This window comes from Geotrypetes seraphini, chromosome 9 (genome assembly GCF_902459505.1).
Source record: "Geotrypetes seraphini chromosome 9, aGeoSer1.1, whole genome shotgun sequence".
NCBI lineage: Eukaryota > Metazoa > Chordata > Amphibia > Gymnophiona > Dermophiidae > Geotrypetes > Geotrypetes seraphini.
The window spans coordinates 117,898,759-117,921,103 of NC_047092.1; the positions used below are offsets into that span (position 1 = coordinate 117,898,759).

The following is a 22,345-nucleotide window of genomic DNA, read 5'->3' on the forward strand; positions in this document are numbered from 1 at the left end:
GTGAACTAAATTTAGGGGAAACATAAGGCGTCATTCCAAATATAACCAATCTGGTGCATTATCTATAAGTTCTGGGAGGATCCAATACATACCCTGACGTAGAATATAGGCTTGATGGTACGTATAAAAATTTGGAAAATTTACCCCTCCCTCCTTAATTGATTTTTGCAAAGTTACTAAAGCTATTCTAGGTGTTCTACCAAGCCAAAGAAATTTCGTTAAAATGCTATTAATCTTTTTATAAAAGGATCCCTGAAAATAAATAGGTATCATACTCATTTGGTAGCAAACTACAGGCAAGATCATCATTTTAATAGTTTGAACTCTCCCCCACCAGGAAATATGTAAAGGGTTCCATTGCTCACACAACTCCGTAACTTTTTTTAATACAAATTTTTCATTTTCTTTTACGGTATCTTCAATTGTATTTTTAACTTGAATGCCAAGATATTTAAATCCTTCTTCCTTCCATATGAACGGAAAAACGGAGATCAACTGCTTTTACACCTAAGCAGCCTATAATAGGAGCCCTTGCCCCGATCCAACCAGGCATGTGAGCTCCTCCCCCTATATCCCGTTTAAGAGATCAATCTACCTGCTTTAAATATCAGCAGCAGTAGAAAAACAACTGCTTTTACATACAAGCAGCAGCGAGACCTACCGCAACCACCAAGAGCCCACAGACCCGATCCTGTCAGGAGTGTGAACTCCTCCCCCTGCAGTCCATTGGAGAGATCAATCTGCCTGCTTTTAAATATCAGCAGCAGTGGAGATCAACTGCTTTTACACCTAAGCAGCAACGAGACCAGCCACAACCACCGAGAGCACACAGACCCGATCCTACCAAGAGTGTGAACTCTTCCCCCCATGCAATCCGCTAAGAAGATCGACTGTCGGCTCCGGGCGGCTTTCCCGCAGAGGAGAGAATCCTTCATTCACCGTGGGCCTCATCTGGGGCAGCCTCCTTGGAGCGGCTGGGGCACGGGCAGTGTGTCTGGGAGGGAATGCATGGATGGGAGAACATCGCAGGGGAGGAGACATAGGCATCCTGGGACTGTCTGCCAAGTCTCTTCCCTGAAGAAGCCCTTTCTGGAAACGTCAATTGCTCCTCCTAAACTTACTTGCTCCACTTCATCACTGACGCTGAAACCGTGGATTGAAGACAAAGTTTTATTTTATTTTTCTTTCCAGCTTATGATTTATCTTTAATCTTATCTATTGTTTTGCCTTTTGTCTTTGTTTTGTTCTATTTCTATCATTTAAATTTCTCCAGAATTCTACTGTTCAACGGCTCCCCCTTCTGCTTCTATTCCTTTCTCTCCTCTTTTCTACCTTCCAAAGTATTTAGATCATTGCTGTCTTGTTAAAATGTTTATTTTATTTTTATTTTTCCTCTAACTCTACTTTTCACTTCTCTATTACCCTCCAGGTACTTTAGTTAGATTGTGAGCCTTCGGGACAGTAATGGAATTTTTCAAGTACCTTTCTTATTTCTAATCTTAATGTATATTTTCTGTAAACCGCTTAGAACCTAACGGATGTAGCGGTATATAAGAAATAAATTACATTACAAATAAATTACATTACAATCTTTAAATAGTCCTTTTACACAATGAACATTTAAGGGTATAATTTCAGATTTATTCCAATTAATTTTATAACCTGAAAATTTACCAAACTTATCAATTAATTCCAATAAAGAAGATAAGGTAGATTCTGGATTTTTCAAATAAAGCAAAATATCATCAGCATAAGCCCGAAATTTTATATTCCATATCTGAATATGGAATACCCTGTATCTCCCCCGTTTGTTGTATTGCTAACAATAAGGGTTCTAATATAACATCAAATAACAAAGGAGATAAAGGACAACCCTGTCTAACTCCCCTCCGCAATTGAAATCCATCAGATATCATATTATTAATATTTAATCTTGCAATCGGGAAGCTATACAAAGTTTTTATCATTTGTATAAATCCAGAACCTATACCAAACCATTCTAAAGCTTGATACATAAAATTCCATTCTACCCTATCAAACGCTTTTTCTGCATCCAAGGAAACTGTAAAAGTCGGTTCATCTATTTTTTTTGATAAATTTAACATATGAAACAATAATCTAGAGTTATTAGAGGAATGTCTTTTAGCAACGAAACCCGTCTGATGCATATCTATAATATGTGGGAGAGCTTTGGCTAATCTCAAAGCCAAAATTTTCGCCAAAAGTTTATTATCCACATTTATTAAAGATATAGGCCTGTAGTTCGAAACCAAAGTAGGATCTTTATTTGGCTTAGGCAGAACAATTATTATTGATTCAGCCATAGTACCTTTAATATCACCTTTTATAAGTTGTGTTTGATATAAATTTAGTAAATGTGGGGAAAGGATATTTTGAAATGTTTTATAAAATTCTACTGTATAACCATCACCACCTGGAGCGGATCCAACTCTAAGAGATCTCAATGCTGTTTCTAATTCTTTTAATGATATAGGTTCATCTAAACTCCGTTTTATATGATCAGGAACTTTAGGTCCATTAATTAAATCTAAAAAATTTTTACCATCTTTTTGTCTCTCCAAATAAGGCTCGGAAGAATACAGATCTTTATAAAATTTTAGAAATTGTTTTAAAATTATATCTGTTTGATTTGTTATTGTACCATTATCATCTTTTATCCCATTAACATTAGTTTTCCTTTTTTTTACTTTAAGATAATTTGCCAATAATCTCCCCGCCTTATTAGAATTTCCATAATACACTGCTTGTTTGGAAAACAAATCCTTTCTTATCATTTTTGAAGTTAATTCATTATATTTACCTTTTGCTTTCAACAGAGCTTGCAATATCTCATTTTCCCATTTGTTTATCAATTTAGCTTCTAATATTTTGATTTCTTTTTCTAATTCTATATATTGCATTTTATTTTGTTTCCTAATAAAAGCTGAATATGATATAATATTACCCCTCATAGTTGCTTTAAATGCATCCCATACATTCTCAAAAGATGTATCCTCCACTAAATTCATTTGAAAGAAATCATTAATTTGTGTTTTAAAATTTTCCAAAAATTTATCATCCACAAGCAGTGCATTATCAAATCTCCAAAGAGGTCTACCCTTTTCCAATTTATCCAATTGTAATTCTATCCATATTCCTGCATGATCCGAAATAATAATAGGATCTATGGAAGCTTTAATCACCTGTTGCACTTCATTTGTTGAAACAAAAATATAATCTATTCTTGAAAATGATTTATGAACCTGTGAACAAAATGAAAATTCCTGATCATTAAAATGAAGAATACGCCATATATCTTTTAAATCGCATGATTGAGCCAGATTATCTAAACCTAATGATTTTATACTTTTACTTGGTTTTTTATCCAATAATGGATCCATTACAGCATTAAAATCTCCAGCCACCACTAAATTAGAAGTAGCCAGTGGTAACAACATATTCTGTAATTTTTTTAAAAATTCTGATTGATTCGAGTTAGGGGCATATATATTAAACAACATCAGGGCATTATTTCCCATACCTATATCGACATGTATCCATCTTCCATGTGGGTCTGAATTTATTACCTTAATCTTGGCCATACATTTTTTATTTATAAGAATTGCTACCCCTGCTTTTTTACTCTCTGCTGGAGCAAAAAAACATTCTTTTACCCACCCACCCGTTAGTTTCTGTGATTCTTTTGTATTAAGATGGGTCTCCTGCAGACAGTAAATATCCGCGTTTTGCTTTTTTAAAAATGCTAATACCTTTTTTCTTTTGATTACATGATTCAGGCCATTGACATTAATAGAGTATATCTTAAAAGACATTATATATTTTAAATCTTATCAGTATAATCTTCTTCCCCTCTTCTTTCATATTTAGAATCCAAAAAATGTTTTTTATGACACACATATTTACCCTTGAAGTATCCAATCCCTTATTTATTTTTTCCTTAATCATTCTAGTAAATACCCTCTTTTTCCCTCCCTTTCCCACCCAATATAATGACTGCTTAAGGATACACATTGGAACTGCAACCCGAACATTCTCCTCCCCTCTAGGCAACCAATATTCAATCAACATCCCCTTCTATCTATCTATATTAACCTTTAATATCTTTATTCATTTTTTACTTCTAACATTTCATTAATGTATCTTTATCCATTTATCAATTTTTAATTTATATTTCCCTAGTATTATATTTTACATCATAAAATTTTATCTTAAACATATATTTAATATGGTATTAATATTTTTTTCTATATCTTATTCTTTCTCTCTTTATATTTTTATTGTCTTTTCTTTAGATCATATTTTTCTTTCTTCAGTATTTCAATACCTCATACTTTTATAATTTTTCATAATGTCATCAAAACCAATCTTAATGTTTTATGTTAAAATGTCATAGGTTCTGATTTAGAAAGAAAGGTTTTTAGTTTTTCTGGATCCTCGAAATACAAGGATTTATCTCCTGATGATACTCTCATTTTTGCCGGATAATATAATCCATATTTATATCCTTTTTCTTTTAATTGTGGTCTCATGTCTAATAGTCTTTTTCTTTTATTTGCTGTGTTTTTAGCAAAGTCCGGCAAAAACCATATTCTGGATCCTTTATAATTTAGATTTTTGTCTTTCTTGGCAGCATTTAATATTTCTAATGCTTGTTGGTATCTAAGCATTTTGAATATTAGTGGTCTTGGCCTGCCTTGATTTTCTACATTTTTAACTGGGATCCTATGCGCCCTTTCTATTTCTAGTGGTTGTTTTAAATCCAGTTGTAATATTTTTGGAATTAAGTTTTCTAGAAAATGTATAGCATTTTTTCCTTCTAAGTTTTCTTGTATTCCAAAAAGTTTAATATTTTTCCTTCTTCCTCGATTCTCATAGTCTTCCAGTTGATCTTTCAATTTATTCAATTCCAGACTGTCATTTTTGCATCTGTTTGCTTCACTTTCTATGACCTCCATTTTAGATTCTAATACAGTTGTTCTTTTATTATTAACTTCCATTTGTCTGTGGATGTTCAATATTTCTTCCTTCATTTCAGACATATTGGTTACAGTTTCCTTAAGCATTTGTTTAATTTGTCTTAGTTCTTCCATAACTTCTGCTTTACTCAATATGTCAGGTTCTTCAGCAGGAAGTGGGATCTTGCTTGGTGTTATTTGATCCTGCTTTTGTCTTTTTGCTGACATACCAGCCTCATTTTTGTTTTGTCTGGTACTTGCCATGTTGTTGTTTTTCTTTTTCTTGGGTTTTACTTTCTTTACAGTTGTTAGGAGACACAAAAATCTCTTTCAGTCACAATTCCCAGTATTCTGTCTTTGATATCTTACTATACCAGCTTAAAAGAAAAAAAACGGTGAGGAAATATCAAATTCCTCTAGCTCTCCTATCTTAGATTTTGTTTCAGTTTTGGCAGGACCAAATTCTCTTCACAGTGATTTTCCAACCGATAATAGAGAAAATAATCCTTTTTTTTCCTCTCAGGATTTCGTTCTAACTTCGGCAGCAGGAATTTTATTAACAGTTTTTTTCTTTCTTTTTCTTCCTCTCCTGTCAGTTATATCCCCCAATGCCGCACTGAGAGAAAAAAAAAAACCAAAGTTCAAAGGGGGAAACTCTTTTCTTTCTCTCTCTGTCTTCGGGTAGTTCAATGCCTTCAAGCTCCTTCAAATTTGTCTGTCACCTATTCCTCATCACCGCATCGCTCCGGCACAGAGAAAAATGGCGCTCCCCCTCCCTGACTCCTTCACTCTCAAGTTTTATTTCAGTCTCGGCGGAGGAAGGCAATATCTGTCACAACTTTAATTTCTAAGGAAATCGGCTACAGGGGGGCAAATTCACAATTTATTGTAGCCTGTCCTCAATCTCTTACCGTCTCAGTAAAAGAGAGAAAAAGTCGCTGATTCTTCGCCCTCAGGTTCTCAGTTCAGCGCCGGCAGGAGAGGACAGCTTCAAAACCGCCACAGTTCTAAAAATCAGTTGATAACGGTTTCACACCAAGATCGATCCCTCTCCAATTCCCTTCACTGCCATTCTCCTTCTCTCAATGCCCTTCTTCTAGTCAATATGAAGTTGGTTTCATTTATTCTGTGAGTAATTTGCTTACCTATATCTCACCGTTTAGTAAAGAAAATCTATAAAGATTCAGTAACTTGCCGTGAAAAACCGTCAAAAGGGAAACAGACCTTTTCTTTCAGGGCTTTATTTCAGTCTCGGCAGCACTTTTTTTTCGGTGATCTTAAGTTTCTTTTATTTTTTTTTCCCCGTCTGCTTTCGATATCATTTCGTTCCAGCACAGAGGAGAAAGGCGCTTTTTTTGATTCCTTCCTTCAGGCTTTGCTTCAATTTCGGCGGATGAAGGAAATATTGATCTGTCACAAGTTTAATATTAACAGGTAATTATTTTCATTGAAAATCAGCAAGAAGAGGATATATTTTTTAATAATCTTTGCCTAGTTGAAGAGGAGCGTCGCGATCACACGTCCATTTGTGTTCGCGTTAAGCCACGCCCCCATTGAGTGGGTTTTTCTGGTAAACGAGCACACAGTACGTTTTTTACAGAAAAAGGACAGATTGAGACATCTAGGTTTTACTTCCATTAATTTCACTGGAAGTACAACCTGAATGTCTCAATCTGTCTTCCTTTTTCTGAAGCATGACCTGTTTGGTTTCTCACTGAAAAGGCAATAAGCCATATGCTATAGATTAATGTTAATGATTGTCTGTATAGGTTTCAAAGTTCATGGAAATGAATGAGAGAAAAACACTAACCCTCTCCTTTACAAAGCTGAACCTCTTTCAAGGAGTGATCATTATGGAGTCAGTTGGAATATAATTTTAGATAATCAAGTTGATAAGAATAGCGGGTCAGCAAAGATAAGATATTGTAGGTCATTGCATTCTATTCAATTAAATGAGATATCCCCTTTTTTCCTTAAGTTTCCCTCAGATTTTCTGGAAGCTATATTAGAGGATCAGGTAGATATTTGGAATAAGGTTTTACAGGAAGTATTAGATGAACTAGCACCACTGAGAGAGAAAACCAAAGTCTCAAAATAAATGGTTTCATAAGGGATTGTGGTTACTTAGGAGACAGTTAAGAAGGGCAGAAAGAATTTGGAAAAAGAAAAGAAATAGTTTAGCTTTAGGTCGGTGTAAGAATATCCAAAGCATTTTTAATAGGGAGATAAAAAAAGCAAAAAAAGATTATTTTCTACGGAAAATAAAAGCTGCAAGAATTCCAACTAACCAACTATTTTCTATAGTATCAGCTTTAAAAAAGGGGGAGTCTAATAATAGAACTAGAATAATGGCAGAGGCAGATGTGCTAGCTGATTTGTTTTCTCTCAAAAATTTTACTTTTATGGTCAAGGAGAAAAAATGGAACATTAAATAGTGTTGAGTTAGATAGGGATGAATCAAAAGAGGATAGTATAAAAATAGGAAAATCAAGCTGGTCAACTTTTCAACTGCCCACGTTAACAAAACTAGAGAAACTTTTGAGTACAATGCATGTTACTTTTTGTGAGTTAGATCCCATCCCGTCACAATGGCTATCGTGCTCTAGACATGGGCTATCGGCTTTGGCTTTAAATATGATACAGAACAGTTTAAATAAGGGTGAGGTTTCAGTATGCTGGAAAAAGGCAGTTATTAAACCTATTTTGAAGATCAAAGATCTAGATATATTTAATCCAGCTAGTTATAAGCCAGTTTCAAATCTTTGCTTTTTAGCAAAACTGACAAAGCGAATAGTTTTAGCGTAATTGGTCTCTTATATCAAGTCAACAAAGGTTCTAAATCCAAGACAGGAAGGATTTTGAACTATACACAGTACTGAGACAGTTTTAGCAGGTTTCCTTAGTGAAGTTCACTCTATCTTGGATCACGGGAACTTTGCAATGGTAATATCTTTAGATCTGAGCTCAGCATTTGATCTAATTGACCATGAAGTTCTATTGAGATTGCTCTATTAGATAGGTTTAATAGGAGTGGTTTGGGACTGGTTTGCAACCTTTCTCTGGGATCGTGCTTTTAGAGTAGTTACGGATGGGTCAACATCCAGTGATAGATTATTGGACTGGGGGTACCACAAAGCTCAGCCCTTTCACCTATTCTATTTAATATGTATTTTGAGTCCTTTTGCAAGACGAATTCAGGAATTAGGAATCAGTACATATGTCTATGCAGATGATATTTGTTGGTATATGATTTATCCCCTTCAACATTGGATCTGAGCCCTCCTTTGGATGGTTTGGATAGGATAGAAGAATGGTTGGGGGAACATGGATTAGTATTGAATATGTCAAAAACAGTAGCATGTTGTATTTCCAGTGACAAGGTAACACCACCAGTGGCGTACCTAGGGTATGTGGCACCCGGGGCCCATCATTTTTTGACACCCCCCCCCATGTAAAAAATTTTTTTTTTTTTTTTTTTTTTGCAATAACCATGAAATGGAATAAATGGTCAGAATAGAAACAGGCAGTGAAAATTTTCTTTTATTGAACCTCATATATGTAACCATTATTCCAAACATAACATAACATAAATTATGTCTAAATTGTCATGACATTAGAAGTACATATGGAGTAGTTGCAGGTGATGCTTGGGACAGTTCTGATTGTGTTAGTTCGGTTTTATGTGTTTTTTGAATAGAAGGGTTTTTATTTCTTTTTGAAGGTTTTGCAGTCTGTGGTTGATATCAATTGGTTGTAGAGTTGGGGGTCAAGTGTTGCAGCTCGAATGGCTAGGAGGTTGTCGAACAGTTTTTTTCTTTTGACGTTTTTGGTTGGAGGGTGTGTGAATGGTGCACAAGTTCTCCTATGTCTGTTTGAAGTGGATTGAATTATTTAGCTGAAGAAATTAGTTACCCCCCATTCCACACACATTAATTCTCTTCCATTTTTGTTCCCATTATAAAAAACACTGATAAGTTCCCAGAAAAAAAATACATTAAAATAAGAAGTGAAAACAAAGGCCCCTACAGATGAGAACATAACATAAGAATAGCCTAACTGGGTCAGACCAATGGTCCATCATGCCCAGTAGCCCATTCTCATGGTAGCCAATCCAGGACACTAATACCTGGTCAAAACCCAAAGAGTAGCAACATTCCATGCTACCGATCCAGGGCAAGCAGACACTTCCCCCATGTCTTAATAACAGATTATGGACTTTTCCTCCAGGAATTTGTCCAAATCTTTCTTAAAACCAGCTACACTATCTGCTTTTACCATAACTTCTGGCCACTTCATTTTTAAGTTTAGATCTTTCCTTTCAAACAGAGACCTTGCTAGATGTCAAATACAGCACAAGGTAACTTCACATGGACTTAGCTGTGCAGGAAATGTGAATCTCCTCATACACCCACCATATAGTGCAAAAATGTGCAAAGGTCTGTTTTTTTCTTTCGATCACTACATAGCCTAATGCCACACAAGCAGCGCTGTTACAAACATATTCTGTAGGTCAATGCTAAGGATAACAAAGTTTCCTTCCTTGGACCAGAAGGAGATAAACCACTGGAAGAGATCCCAAAACAACACCCAAAGACCCACTCAGTGTGTGAATCAGTTGAGTGGAGTGGACTAACTGGGGGGTGGAAATGGGCCCGGAGTTTGCTCAGCAGAATTTCCCAGACCACCTCTTCCTCTCAACACATTGACACGCTGCCACCATCACCACTAGGAACACCTCACTGGGTAGGCCAGCTATGCTATAAACTTTATAAAACACATTATTATATTTTCTTATAAAGCACATATTTTAACTGACCTCTCTGACATCCTCAGCCTTTCCATTCACAAAAATAGAAGGAAGAAAAGTTCCCATTTCCTGCTGTCTCATGTCCCCGGCCTATACAATATTTTTTTTCTGCAGACCCTTCAAAAGTCTGACCAAATCCTCGTTTCACTTGCATTATAAAGTACTGAGAATGCCATCTCTCCCCAATCCCAGGTCCTAAAGTCTAAGACAGTAGCGCAAACTAATGCTGCCAGATACAGGAAAAAAAAATTTTGATTCGATTCAGCCCTATTGAATTGGTTTTTCAATTCGATTTTCCTGCCCAGTTGGGTGATTTTTTTCAAAACTCCTGGTGGGTTTTATAGCTTTTTCACCCCCTTTGGCTTCTCCTAACCACACTGGCGCTGTGGTGTAAATAAAATAAAGAAACAAAAAGGACTTTTCCTCTTTCTGTTAAATCCTAGCTCACGTTTGCAGTCCAACACCAGCTCTGGCAGGATACACATTTCAAATCTGACATGTTATAATCACAAAACAGAAAATAAAATTAATTTTTCTACCTTTTGTTGTCTGGTTATATTTCAAATCTTGTTGGTCCAAGGCTCTGGTTTTCTTCTGATAACTTGCTTGCCAGGGTCTCCTTCTTTCTGCATGCTAACCGTCCATCTGCCAACTCTGTCCTCCCTTTCCATTTCCCTTCCCTTCCCAGGAAGTCTGGTATCTTTCCTTTTTTTCATCTCCCTCCACAGATCCACCTTTTCTTAAATACCCTTTCATCCGGCATCTCTCCCTCCTTCCCCACCATCCCAGAGTCCACCATCTCTCCGTTTCTTTTCCTAATTACCCTCCTATCCAGTATCTCTATCCCTCCTCCACACCATCCCTTGTGTCCAATTTCTCTCCCTTTCTGTTCCTTCCCTCCCTAAATCCCATGGTCCATCATCTCTCTTCCTCTCCTCTATTTTCAGACCCATTATTTCTTCCCCCCCCCAAAGTTTGGCATATGCATGTCTCTTTGAACACCCCCTTCCCTCCGTGTACTTCTAAATCATGGTCCCCCCCCAAAGGCCTGTCCCCCCTTAAAGGTCTGCCTGTCCCACCTTGAAGGCCTGCACCCCCCTTGAAGGCCTGTCCCTTCCCCTTGTAGGCCTGTCCCCCCCTTGAAGGCCTGCCTGTCCCCCCCTTGAAGGTCTGCACCCCCCGAAGGCCTGCACCCCCCTGAAGGCCTGTCCCCCACTTGAAGGCCTGTCCCACCCCCTTGTAGCTTCTCCCCCCCCTTGTAGGCCTGTCCCCCCTTGAAGGCCTGCCTGCCTGCCTTTCCCCCCTTGAAGGCCTGTCCCCCCTTGAAGGCCTGCACCACCCCCCTCGAAGGCCTGCACTCCCTTGAAGGTCTGCACCCCCCCCCGAAGGCCTGTCCCCCACTTGAAGGCTTGTACCACCCCCTTGTAGCTTCTCCCCCCCTTGTAGGCCTGTCCCCCCCTTGAAGGCCTGCCTGCCTGCCTTTCCCCCCCTTGAAGGCCTGCACCCCCTTGAAGGACTGCACCCCCCCCCCCCCGAAGGCCTGCACTCCCTTGAAGGTCTGCACCCCCCCGAAGGCCTGTCCCTCCCTTGAAGGCCTGTCCCACCCCCTTGTAGGCCTGTCCCCCCCTTGTAGGCCTGTCCCCCCTTTAAGGCCTGCCTGCCTGCCTTTCCCCCCCTTGAAGGCCTGTCTCCCCCTTGAAGGCCTGCACCCCCCTTGAAGGCCTGCACCCCCCCTTGAAGGCCTGTCCCCCCCTTGTAGGCCTGTCCCCCCCCTTGTAGGCCTGTCCCCCCCCTTGTAGGCCTGTCCCCCCCTTGAAGGCCTGCCTGCCTTTCCCCCCTTGAAGGCCTGTTCCCCCCCTTGAAGGCCTGCACCCCCTTGAAGGTCTGCCCCCCCCCAAAGGCCTACACCCCCCCGAAGGCCTGCCCCCCCCTGAAGGCCTGCCTGCCCCCCTTGAAGGTCTGCACCCCCCCCCCCCGAAGGCCTGTCCCCCCTTGAAGGCTTGTACCACCCCCTTGTAGCTTCTCCCCCCCTTGTAGGCCTGTCCCCCCCTTGAAGGCCTGCCTGCCTGCCTTTCCCCCCCTTGAAGGCCTGCACCCCCTTGAAGGACTGCACCCCCCCCCGAAGGCCTGCACTCCCTTGAAGGTCTGCACCCCCCCGAAGGCCTGTCCCCCCCTTGAAGGCCTGTCCCACCCCCTTGTAGGCCTGTCCCCCCCTTGTAGGCCTGTCCCCCCTTTAAGGCCTGCCTGCCTGCCTTTCCCCCCCTTGAAGGCCTGTCTCCCCCTTGAAGGCCTGCACCCCCCTTGAAGGCCTGCACCCCCCCTTGAAGGCCTGTCCCCCCCTTGTAGGCCTGTCCCCCCCCTTGTAGGCCTGTCCCCCCCCTTGTAGGCCTGTCCCCCCCTTGAAGGCCTGCCTGCCTTTCCCCCCTTGAAGGCCTGTTCCCCCCCTTGAAGGCCTGCACCCCCTTGAAGGTCTGCACCCCCCCAAAGGCCTACACCCCCCCGAAGGCCTGCACCCCCCTGAAGGCCTGCCTGCCCCCCTTGAAGGTCTGCACCCCCCCCCGAAGGCCTGTCCCCCCTTGAAGGCCTGCCTGCCTGCCTGTCACCCCCTCCCCCTTGAAAGCCTGCTTGCCTGCCCGCCCGCCCCACCCTGAAGGCCTGATGCCCCGACCCACCCCGAAGGACCGCTCGCCCCCCCCGGCCTCCCCGCACCACCTATGAACAGCCGCAGCAGGATCGCGAAGTCAGCGTCAGCGATCCCTGCGCTGCTTCCTGCGCCACGGTCCCGCCCCCTCCTCTGACGTCAGAGGAGGGGCGGGATTGCGGCGCAGGAAGCAGCGCATGGATGCTGACGCTGACTTCGCGATCCTGCTGCGGGCTGCTTCACAGGTGGTGCAGGAAGGTCAGTGGGGCGAGCGGTCCTTCGGGGGTGGCGGGGGACTGAACGGCAAGGCCGGGAACACCCCCTTAGGGCTGGTACCCGGGGCGGCCCGCCCCCCCCCCCCCCCCCCCTAGGTATGCCACTGAACACCACAACTAGATCTTTCACTACACCATCAGCATATAGAGATAGTAGATAGTTTTAAGTATTTGGGAATTATAATTGACTGTCATTTGAATTTTGAGAAGCAGGTTTCATCTACAGTTGCAAAAAGATTTGGGGCATTAAGACAACTTAGAGCTATTCGAGATTTCCTGGATGAGAAATTGTTACATACTTTAATCCATGCTTTTGTTCTATCTAATTGGATTATGACAACTTGGTATATCCGGGAATAACAGTAGGTCAAAAATGCGGCAATTTGGCTGTTAGGTCACGCACACATCTATGATCATGTAACTCCATTATATTTGAAATTCCATTGGTTACCAATGAAATTTAGAATTCAATTTAAAATCCTGATGCTGGCACATAGGGTATTATTTGAGTTACAACTATTATATCTCTCTAATCTAGTGTTATTTTATACACCTAGTCGCTCGTTGAGATCTTTAAATGACAATAGAGTAGCTGTTCCCCATATGTCAAAGGCTCACCTTGCCTCAACCAGAAATGGTGCATTTTTCTACTTGGTTCCAATATTATGGAACAATTTACCAGTAGAGTTAAGGAAGGAAGAATCATTTCAAAATTTTAAGAGACATCTAAAAGCACATTTTTTTCAAATGGCTCTCTCAAATTGAATAATGGAATAGGGACCGCAATGTGCCTTAATTTGTATTAATTTGTACTGATTTATGTTGATTTGGGTTTATTTATTTCATATAACAGTTTTAGTGGATATGTTTTAAAAATGTCAATTTCTTTGATGCTCTCAAACTCTGCCAGTGACAGATCTGCTATGCCAGGAGATGTATTAAGATCTGCATTAAAATATGACTGTTTGCTATCAGCCGCTTCAGAGCCTTTTCTATCTCTTAAATTTGTTTTATTTTATTTTAAATTTTTTTATCTTCTTTCATTATTTCTATTTTCTATCTCTTTGATTTTTGATCTTGGAAATGTATTATATGTTGTTATTACATATTTTTAGGGCTCCTTTTACTAAGCTGTGCTAGCGGTTTTAGCGCTCGCTGCATTGCCATGTGAGCTAGATGCTAACGCCACCATTGAGCTGGCGTTAGTTTTAGGCACGTAGCATGGGGGCAGCGCACGCTAATCTGCAGCGTACGCTAAAAATTCTAGCGCACCTTAGTAAAAGAGGGGGTTAGTTTATCAGGTACTTTAGCTAGATTGTGAGCCTTCAGGACAGATAGGGTAGTATTTCTCAAGTACCTTATTTCATTTTAGTTTGATACATTGTAAACCACTTAGGTTAGTAAAATGCAGGAGCGGTATATCAAATCTTAAATAAACATAAACCAGCATTTTCAGCGTTGGTCGCAGTGGTAAGAACTCCAACATTCATAGAATTCCTAAGAGTACTTAGAAAATTATGGGGCTAAAGGGGGAAGCGGAATGGTCCTGCGGTTGGACCTTCTTGGGAAGGGGGAACCTGAGTCTTAACTTCCATTGTTGATTGAACCCGCACTCAGTGTTTCTGCCAAGATTCCTTTTTTCGGCACCTCACCAGTGGGGGTTGTTGGGCTCCTCTTCCTATCTGTTTATCTGTTTATTTGTGTTTCTAACTTTTGGTACAGTCTACACTGTTATTGGTAGCCATTGTAAGTTTGTATTATTCCTTCTGGTTGTAGATATGCACATTGTGTCATACCTGTTTCTCTGGTTGCCTCTTTAATAAAAATGATTTTCCCAAAAAAAAGAATTCCTAAGAGCGTTGGAGGTCTTATCACCATGGCCGATGCTAAAAATGCTAGCGCAGCTTTGTAAAGGAGGGGGTTAGTTATTTACATGTGATATTCTGAGGACTGCACTTGACTGAATTTTTTTTTCTTTATTTGCTGGCTTTGTTTTTTTGCTTGGAAATGGACATTGCTTGTGCTGTTTGGTTTGCTTTCACACTGAGAAAAGCACTAAGTCATATGTTATTGGTTGGATTTTACACTGGAAAAAAAGCACTAAGGGCTCCTTTTACTAAGCTGCGCTAGCGAGGTTAACGCGCGTGACTTTTCATCATGCGTTAACCCCGACGCTGGCCAAAAACTACTGCCTGCTCAAGAGGATGCGGTAGTGGCTAGCACGGCCAGTGGTTTAGCGCGCGCTATTACACGCGTTAAACCGCTAGCGCAGCTTGATAAAAGGAGCCCTAAGTTATTTGAGTGTGATATTTTGAGGGCTGTTCTTGATACATTTTGAAGTTGAATAATAACTAAAATTATTGTCTGGACTAACATAACACTGGTGTTGAGCTGATGTTTAGCTTTCTGTATGCAATGCAGAATCCAGCATGCCTCAAAAGTTGTACCATTGATGTTCTTTCAATAAAAATGAAAATTAGAAAAAAAAAATCCCACTACAGGCATACAATATTTATTAGCAATGCCTTAGACCCATATAATTGCATAAAATCATCTTTCTGCTTTGAGTGGGAAGATGTGGGGATGAAAATTAAGATTGTGGGGATGGTGAGGGGATGGGGATAAAAAAGGTGGTTCACTGTGATGATGATGATGAGGAGATGGGGATGAATCTTTGTTCCCACATCACTCTCTAGTTCAGTCTTGTCCAGAACCCAGCTCCCCATGTGCTTTTTTCTGGCCCTCAGATACTTGGTAATTCATGTGGTGCTTATAGCAAGATTCATAGGACTCTGCCTGTAGTATCTTCATGAGATTCTTTGCCACATGCTCACCCTGAGCTCTGGAAGCCCAGCAAGGATCACAATTTGAAACCTCAGAGATTATATGTTGAGTGGGAAAACATATTCCAGCAGCACAGGGTACAGAAGTATGCACCTGTTCTAAGCCACTATGTTTGGGCTGCCTGCATGATATTGCTCCAGTGGCCAAGGAACAATTATCCAGCTTAGGGAACTGAGCTGGGATTTGGGAGATGGTTGCAGAGTTTTACTAAGAGCCAAGAAAAAGGATTTAGCAATTAAACAGGAGGAACACTAGGGAACAAAACCAATAACACACAGACCCGGAATCTCTATAGGATACCTGGTCTCAGAGCACACGGACATCCTATACAGAAACACGCCTAAGCCCACAAAAAAAGAACCCGATTTTCTAACCGATGTCCATGTAAGTTTGAGCTGAGCAATGCCATGTTTGGATTGGTCTTGCATAAGACCAATCTGAACTTCCGGCATAATTAACGTGACCATTTATTTTTTCCATCAAAAGGGGACATCTATTAATTGTCAGTCCCGCCCCCAATCCTGCCCTACCCCCACCCCAATCCTGCCATAGCCCCACCCCAAACCCACCCTAGCCCCACCCCCAATTTCTTTCATTCATTTTTCATGTACACATATCTTATTAATTCATAATGGTAAATATAAAAAAACTACAAAGCTCTCTATATGCAGAGAAAATGTTAATTATCATTTATATTTGGGGGGTTTCAAAGATGTCAAGGCAGACGACTTTAAAATATGCAATGTCACCTCAGTAACTATAGAAAAATAGACAAATATAGTGCAAAATATAGACAGCAGATATAAATTCTCAAAACTGACACATTTTGATCACTAAATTGAAAATAAAATCATTTTTCTTACCTTTGCTGTCTGGTGATTTCATGAGTCTCTGGTTGCATTTCCTTCTGCCTGTGTAGTCTTTCTTTCATTTCTTTTTTTATGCACTCAGGCCCAACAATTGTCCCTTTCTATTCCCTCCCTCCTTCCTTCCTATGTCCTTAGTACCCCCAGTGCCTCCTTCCTATGTCCCTCTCACTGCCTTCCAGACTTTGTCCCACCCCCACCCCCGAAGCCAGCCTGCCTGCCTGTCTACCTCCCTCCCTCCCTGGCCAAAGCCAGCCTGCTTGCCTGCCTACCGTGTGGAAAAAAAAAGCCTTCCTTCTTCCTTTCCCCCGGTCCGTTGCTATCTACCTCCCTGCTGCTGCTGCCGCTAATCGCCGACACGAAGTCTTCTTTCCGACGTCAATTCTGACGTTGGAGAGGATGTTCTGGGCCAGCCAATCGCTGCCTGGCTGGCACAGAACGTCCTCTCCGACGTCAGAATTGACGTCGGAAAGAAGACTTCGTGTCAACAATTAGCGGCAGCAGCAGCAGCAGCAGGGAGGTAGATAGCAGCGGACCGGGGGAAAGGAAGGAGGGAGGCTTTTTTTTTTCCGCGGCAGGAAGGGACAGGAAGTGATCGCCTGTCCGTTGTCCCTGAGCACAGCTTCGGGACGCTGTCCCTGAAAATGGGACATTTCGGCGTCCCCAAAGCTGTGTATGGGGACAACGGGACAGGGGTCTGAAAACATGACTGTCCCGTTCAAAACGGGACGTATGGTCACCTTAAGCGACACTGTTTGTTCTGCAACAGAAGCCAGGTGAGGAGAAAGAGACTGGGTAAAATCTGGGTGGAGGGGTACATGAGAAAGAGCATGTAGACTGGATGAAGGTTGCAGGTAGATGAGACAGAGAGACTGACTGGGAGGGGAGGACACACTGTTGTATTTGTGGATAGAGACTTGTATACTGCCTTTTTGTAGATTTACAACCGCATTCAAAGCAGTTTACATAAACGTACTTCAAGTATTTTCCCTATCTGTCCTGGTGGGCTCACAGTCTATCTAATGTTTCTAGGGCAGTGGAGGATTAGGTAACTTGTCCAGGGTCACAGGGAACAGCTCTAACCATTATGCCACACTCTTCTCCATATGGCAAAATACAATGGTGTGTGTTTTGCAGGGCCGCCATCAGAAATTTCTGGGCCCCTTACTGAGCAATCCTATTGGGCCCCCCACGCACCCCTTCCCTCCCGACCCCCCCCCTTCTTCCATGGGCCGAATACACACATACTTTTCTCTGTTGCCACACTCTTTGACCAAAAGATTTGTAAGCCTGTAACCACGTCAAGGTAGACTCTTTCAGCAGCTCCCCTCCCTCCCCATTACCTTTGTGGCCAAGTCAAAATGATCTACCAACAATAAAATTTTAAAAACACAAAGCACGCTGTACGCAGAGAAAATGTTAATTATCATTTATATTCCGCGGGTTTTCAAAGAGGTCAAGGCAGATGACTTTATGCAATGTCACCTCAGTAACAACTATACAAAAATAGACAAATATTCCCCTCCCTTTATACTAAACTGCGATAGCGGTTTTTAGCGCAGGGACCTGCGCTGAATGCCCCACGCTATTCTTGAAGCTCGTAGGCTCCCTGTGCTAAAAAACGCTATTGCGGTTTAGTAAAAGGGGGCCATAATGCAAAATATAGACAGCATATATAAATTCTCAAAACGGACACATTTTGATCACTAAATTGAAAATAAAATCATTTTCCTACCTTTGGTAATTTCATCAGTCTCTGGTTGCACTTTATTCTTATGACTGTGCATCCAATATTTCTTCCCTTTTTCAGCCTCCTGTATGCTTCCTCTCCTCCAGACCTCGTTCCCTCCCCAAACTTTTTCTTTGTTTCACCCTGCCCCCTTCTTTCTTTTTCTCTCTCTCCATACCCCCTTTCATTCTGTATCATTTCTTTCTCTCTCTCTGTGCCCCATTTTTCTTTGTTTCACCCAGCCCCCTTTCTTTTTTTTTTTTTCTGGCTCCCTGTCCCCCCCTTTCTTTCTTTCTCCTTGCCCTCCCCTATGCCACCACCATTGGGAAAATGCTGCCACCGCCACTGGGGAATAGGCTGCCACTGCCGCTATCGGGAACAGGCCGGCGCCGAGTTCGCTCTGCTTCTCTTCCCCGCGGGGCCGATCAACTCTCGCCAATCGACGTCAATTCTAACGTCGGAGAGGACGTTCTGGGCCAGCCAGGCAGCGAATGGCTGGCCCAGAACATCCTCTCTGATGTCAGAATTGACGTGGGTGGCGAGTGTTGGTCGGCCCCACAGGGAAAAGCAGGGAGAACTTGGCACCGGCCTGTTCCCAATGGCGGCGGTGGCACTCAAGTGGCTAAAGAGACGCAGTTTGTCAGCCTAGGGAGAACACTGGAGGGTGGCCAGCTGTGCACCCCCTTGGGGCGTAAACCCGGGGCAGACCGCCCCCACCCCCACCTTGGTGTGCCACTATCTGTACCTCACTCCCTCCCTATGACCAAAAATTCTCCTTTCTTCTATTCCCCGTGTACACAACCATCTCTTTCCCTCCCTTCCTCTCTCCCAAGTCCTTGCCTTCTGTGTCCAAAAACCCATTCCCTCCCCCACCTCAGCATCTCTTTCCCTCCCTTCCTCTCTCCCAAGTCCTTGCCTTCTGTGTCCAAAAACCCATTCCCTCCCCCACCTCAGCATCTCTTTCCCTCCCTTCCTCTCTCCCAAGTTCATGCCTTGTGTCCAAAACGCACTCCCTCCCCCTTTTGTGCTCCTGGTTTGTCTCCCAGCCCATCTTAGCAACTTTCTCAGCAAAATGTAGCTCGAGCCGCGTAGGCTTGTCTTCTATTTCCTGCCTGTCCCGCCGCGCACACATAGCTGACCAGAAGTCTTCCCCGACTTCAGCGCTGACGTCGGAGGGCCTGCACATTACAAGCTGATCACCTATGATGCCTGATGTTACTTGAATTATCAGGAAACATCCCTAACAAAGATACATTCAATACACCTTCTGCATGTGACTTGGAGTACTGGTCGACAAGTCAATGAAGCTGTCCGCGAAATGCACGGCGGCAGCGAAAAGGGCGAACAGAATGCTAGGAATGATTAAGAAAGGGATCACAAACAGATCGGAGAAGGTTATCATGTCGCTGTACAGGGCCCTCACGTGGAATACTGTGACCAGCACTGGTCGCCGTACATGAAGAAGGACATGATACTACTCGAAAGGGTCCAGAGAAGAGCAACTAAAATGGTTAAGGGGCTAGAGGTGTTGCCGTACAGCGAGAGATTAGAGAAACTGGGCTTCTTCTACCTTGAAAAGAGGATAGGGGACATGTTCGAAACATTCAAGACACTGAAGGGAATAGACTTAGTATAAAGACAGGTTGTTCACCCTCTCCAAGGTAGGGAGAACGAGAGGGCACTCTCTAAAGTTAAAATGGGATAGATTCCTTACACACGTAAGGAAGTTCTTCACCCAGAGAGTGGTGGAAAACTGGAATGCTCTTCCGAAGGCTGTTACAGGGGAAAACACTCTCCAGGGATTCAAAACAAAGTTCAACAAGTTCCTGCTGAACCGGAACGTACGCAGGTAGGGCTTGTCTCAGTTAGAGCACTGGTCTTTGACCTAAGGGCCGCCGTGGGAGCGGACTGCTGGCAACGATGGACCAGTGGTCTGACCCAACAGTGGCAATTCTTATGTTCTTATGTCTCTAAAAGCTCATGTTGTGCATGACCTGAATCTGTCCCAAGTACCAGAATGTCTATGCATTATGTACAAAGCTTATGTGACCCAACTTCCAGGAGTGCCTGCACATCCTGTACAATCATTTCTACCAGAAGCTGATCCTACCACTCCCTGCTTTGTACTTCTTAGGCTCAGATATATCTATAGATTTCTCTGCTGTTCACTGATACCTAATGTGACCATTTATTTTTTTCATCAAAACGGAACAGTCCTGCCCCCAATACCGCCCTAGCCCCACCCCAGCCCAGCCCTAGCCTTGCCCCCAATTTCTTCCATTCATTTTCATGTACACACAATATCTTATTAATTCATAATGGTAAACATAATATATATATAAAAAACACAAAGCACACTGTACGCAGAGAAAATGGTAATTAGCATTTACGAGTTTCAGGGTTTTTTCAAAGATGTCAAGGCAGATTACTTTAAAATATGCAATGTCACCTCAGTAACTATAGAAAAATAGACAAATATAGTGCAAAATATAGACAGCAGATATAAATTCTCAAAACAGACACATATTGATCACTAAATTGAAAATAAAATCATTTTTTCCTACCTTTGTTGTCTGGTGATTTCATGAGTCTCTTGATTGCACTTCCTTCTGACTGTGCATCCAATCTTTCTTTCTTTTGCATCCAACATTTCTTTCACAATCCAGCCCCATCCCCTTTGGTTCCAGGTCTCTCTCTCTTTTCCCTCTATTACCCTCCCCAGATCCAGTGTCAGTTCTCCTTTGTACCTTTGTTCCAGGTCTCCCTCTCTCTCCCTCTCTGTCTGAACCTCCCATAGCCCTGCATCTGCTTCCTGTCTTTCCCCTTTCATCCAGGCCTTTCTCTCTGTAGTCTTTCTAATCTGCTTACAACCCCCCCTTTCTCTGCCTCTTTCTCTCCTTCTTTCCTTCCTCCCTCCCAGCAGATTTTAGCATATCTCTTTCCTCATTTTTCCCCCTCAGATCTAGTATCTGTCTCCTTCCTCTTTTCCTCCTCCCAGGTCTGGTATCTGTCTCCTCCCCTTCCCCCCTGCTCTGACATCTCTCTCTCCGCTCCCTTCCTCCTGTTCTTCCCTGGTCTTCCTTCTCAATTTATTTTCTGCCTCTGTCTAAATTTTTGTTTTATGGTCTGACTCAGCGGAGGCAACTTCTTATGTTCTTATGTTCTTATTCAGTCCTCAATTTCCCTCTTTCACTGTGTCTACCTATAGCTTGCCACCTCTTCCCCTCACCCCTTCCAGTATCTAACTCTATCCTCTTCCCTCAATCCAGCATGTGCCCTTTTTTCTTTCTCCTCCCCACTTCCTTCCAGCGTCTGCTCCCCCTTTCCCTCACACTTCCATTCAGCGGCTGTCCCTCCTGTCCCCCACACTTCCATTCAGTGTCTGTCTCCCTCTCTCTACCCCTTCCATTTACTTTTCACCCTCTGTCTCGCCCCTTCCATTCACTGCCCTCTCTGCCCATTCCATCCAGTGTCCGCCCTCTCTCTCTCTCTTCCATATGGCATCTTTCCTCTTTCTATCTTCTTCCATAAACTATCTATCCTGTGCCCCTTCTCTCCTTTGTACATGATTGATTTCAGCTCTGCCACCTCTCCATTTTTCTGTCTCTTTTACCACCCCGTCCCCTATGCTCTGGCATCTCTCTCTTCTCCTTTCTTTCCTTCCTACCCCACGGTCAGGCATCATCCCTTCCCTGATTCCCTGGCATCTCTCTCCTTTCTTTTCTTCCATCTTTCCCTCCCCCTCCATGCTCTGACATCTCCTCCTTCCTTTTCCCTTGGTCTGGCATTCCCTTGGTCTGGCATACCGTCCTCCTTCTCTCCATGCCCTGGCATCTCTTCTTCCCTCCAAGCCCTGGCATCTCCTTTCATTCACTCCCTCATCTTCCTTCTCCCTCCTGTTGGGTACAGCAACACTCTCCCCTGCAGCTCCAGACTTCCCCACACCTGCTCCCCTAAAATTGCCGATGCTTTGGTTCCTCTTCTTCCTTCCTTCCTCCCTCCCCCCAGCGGGACCCTGCGGCACCATCAGCTCTCACTCCCTCTAACGTCGGCACTGCAGCTCCGGATTGCCCCACCCCTGCTCCCCCCCCCCCCCGAATCGCTATTATTTTAAATTTTATGGCAGCCGCGGCGCTGTACCCATCAGAGGAGACTTCTAAGCTCGGCCTGCCCCGGAACTCTTCCTGCAACAGTGACTTCCTGTTCC

The 22,345-nt window shown here is 42.8% G+C and overlaps 1 protein-coding gene across 5 annotated transcripts in view; it reads right to left on the reverse strand.

The window, feature by feature from the left end:
- CROCC2 (ciliary rootlet coiled-coil, rootletin family member 2) overlaps positions 1-22,345 on the reverse strand; it is a 993,480-nt gene that overhangs the window by 127,131 nt on the left and 844,004 nt on the right. The gene's annotated exons all lie outside the window — the stretch shown is intronic.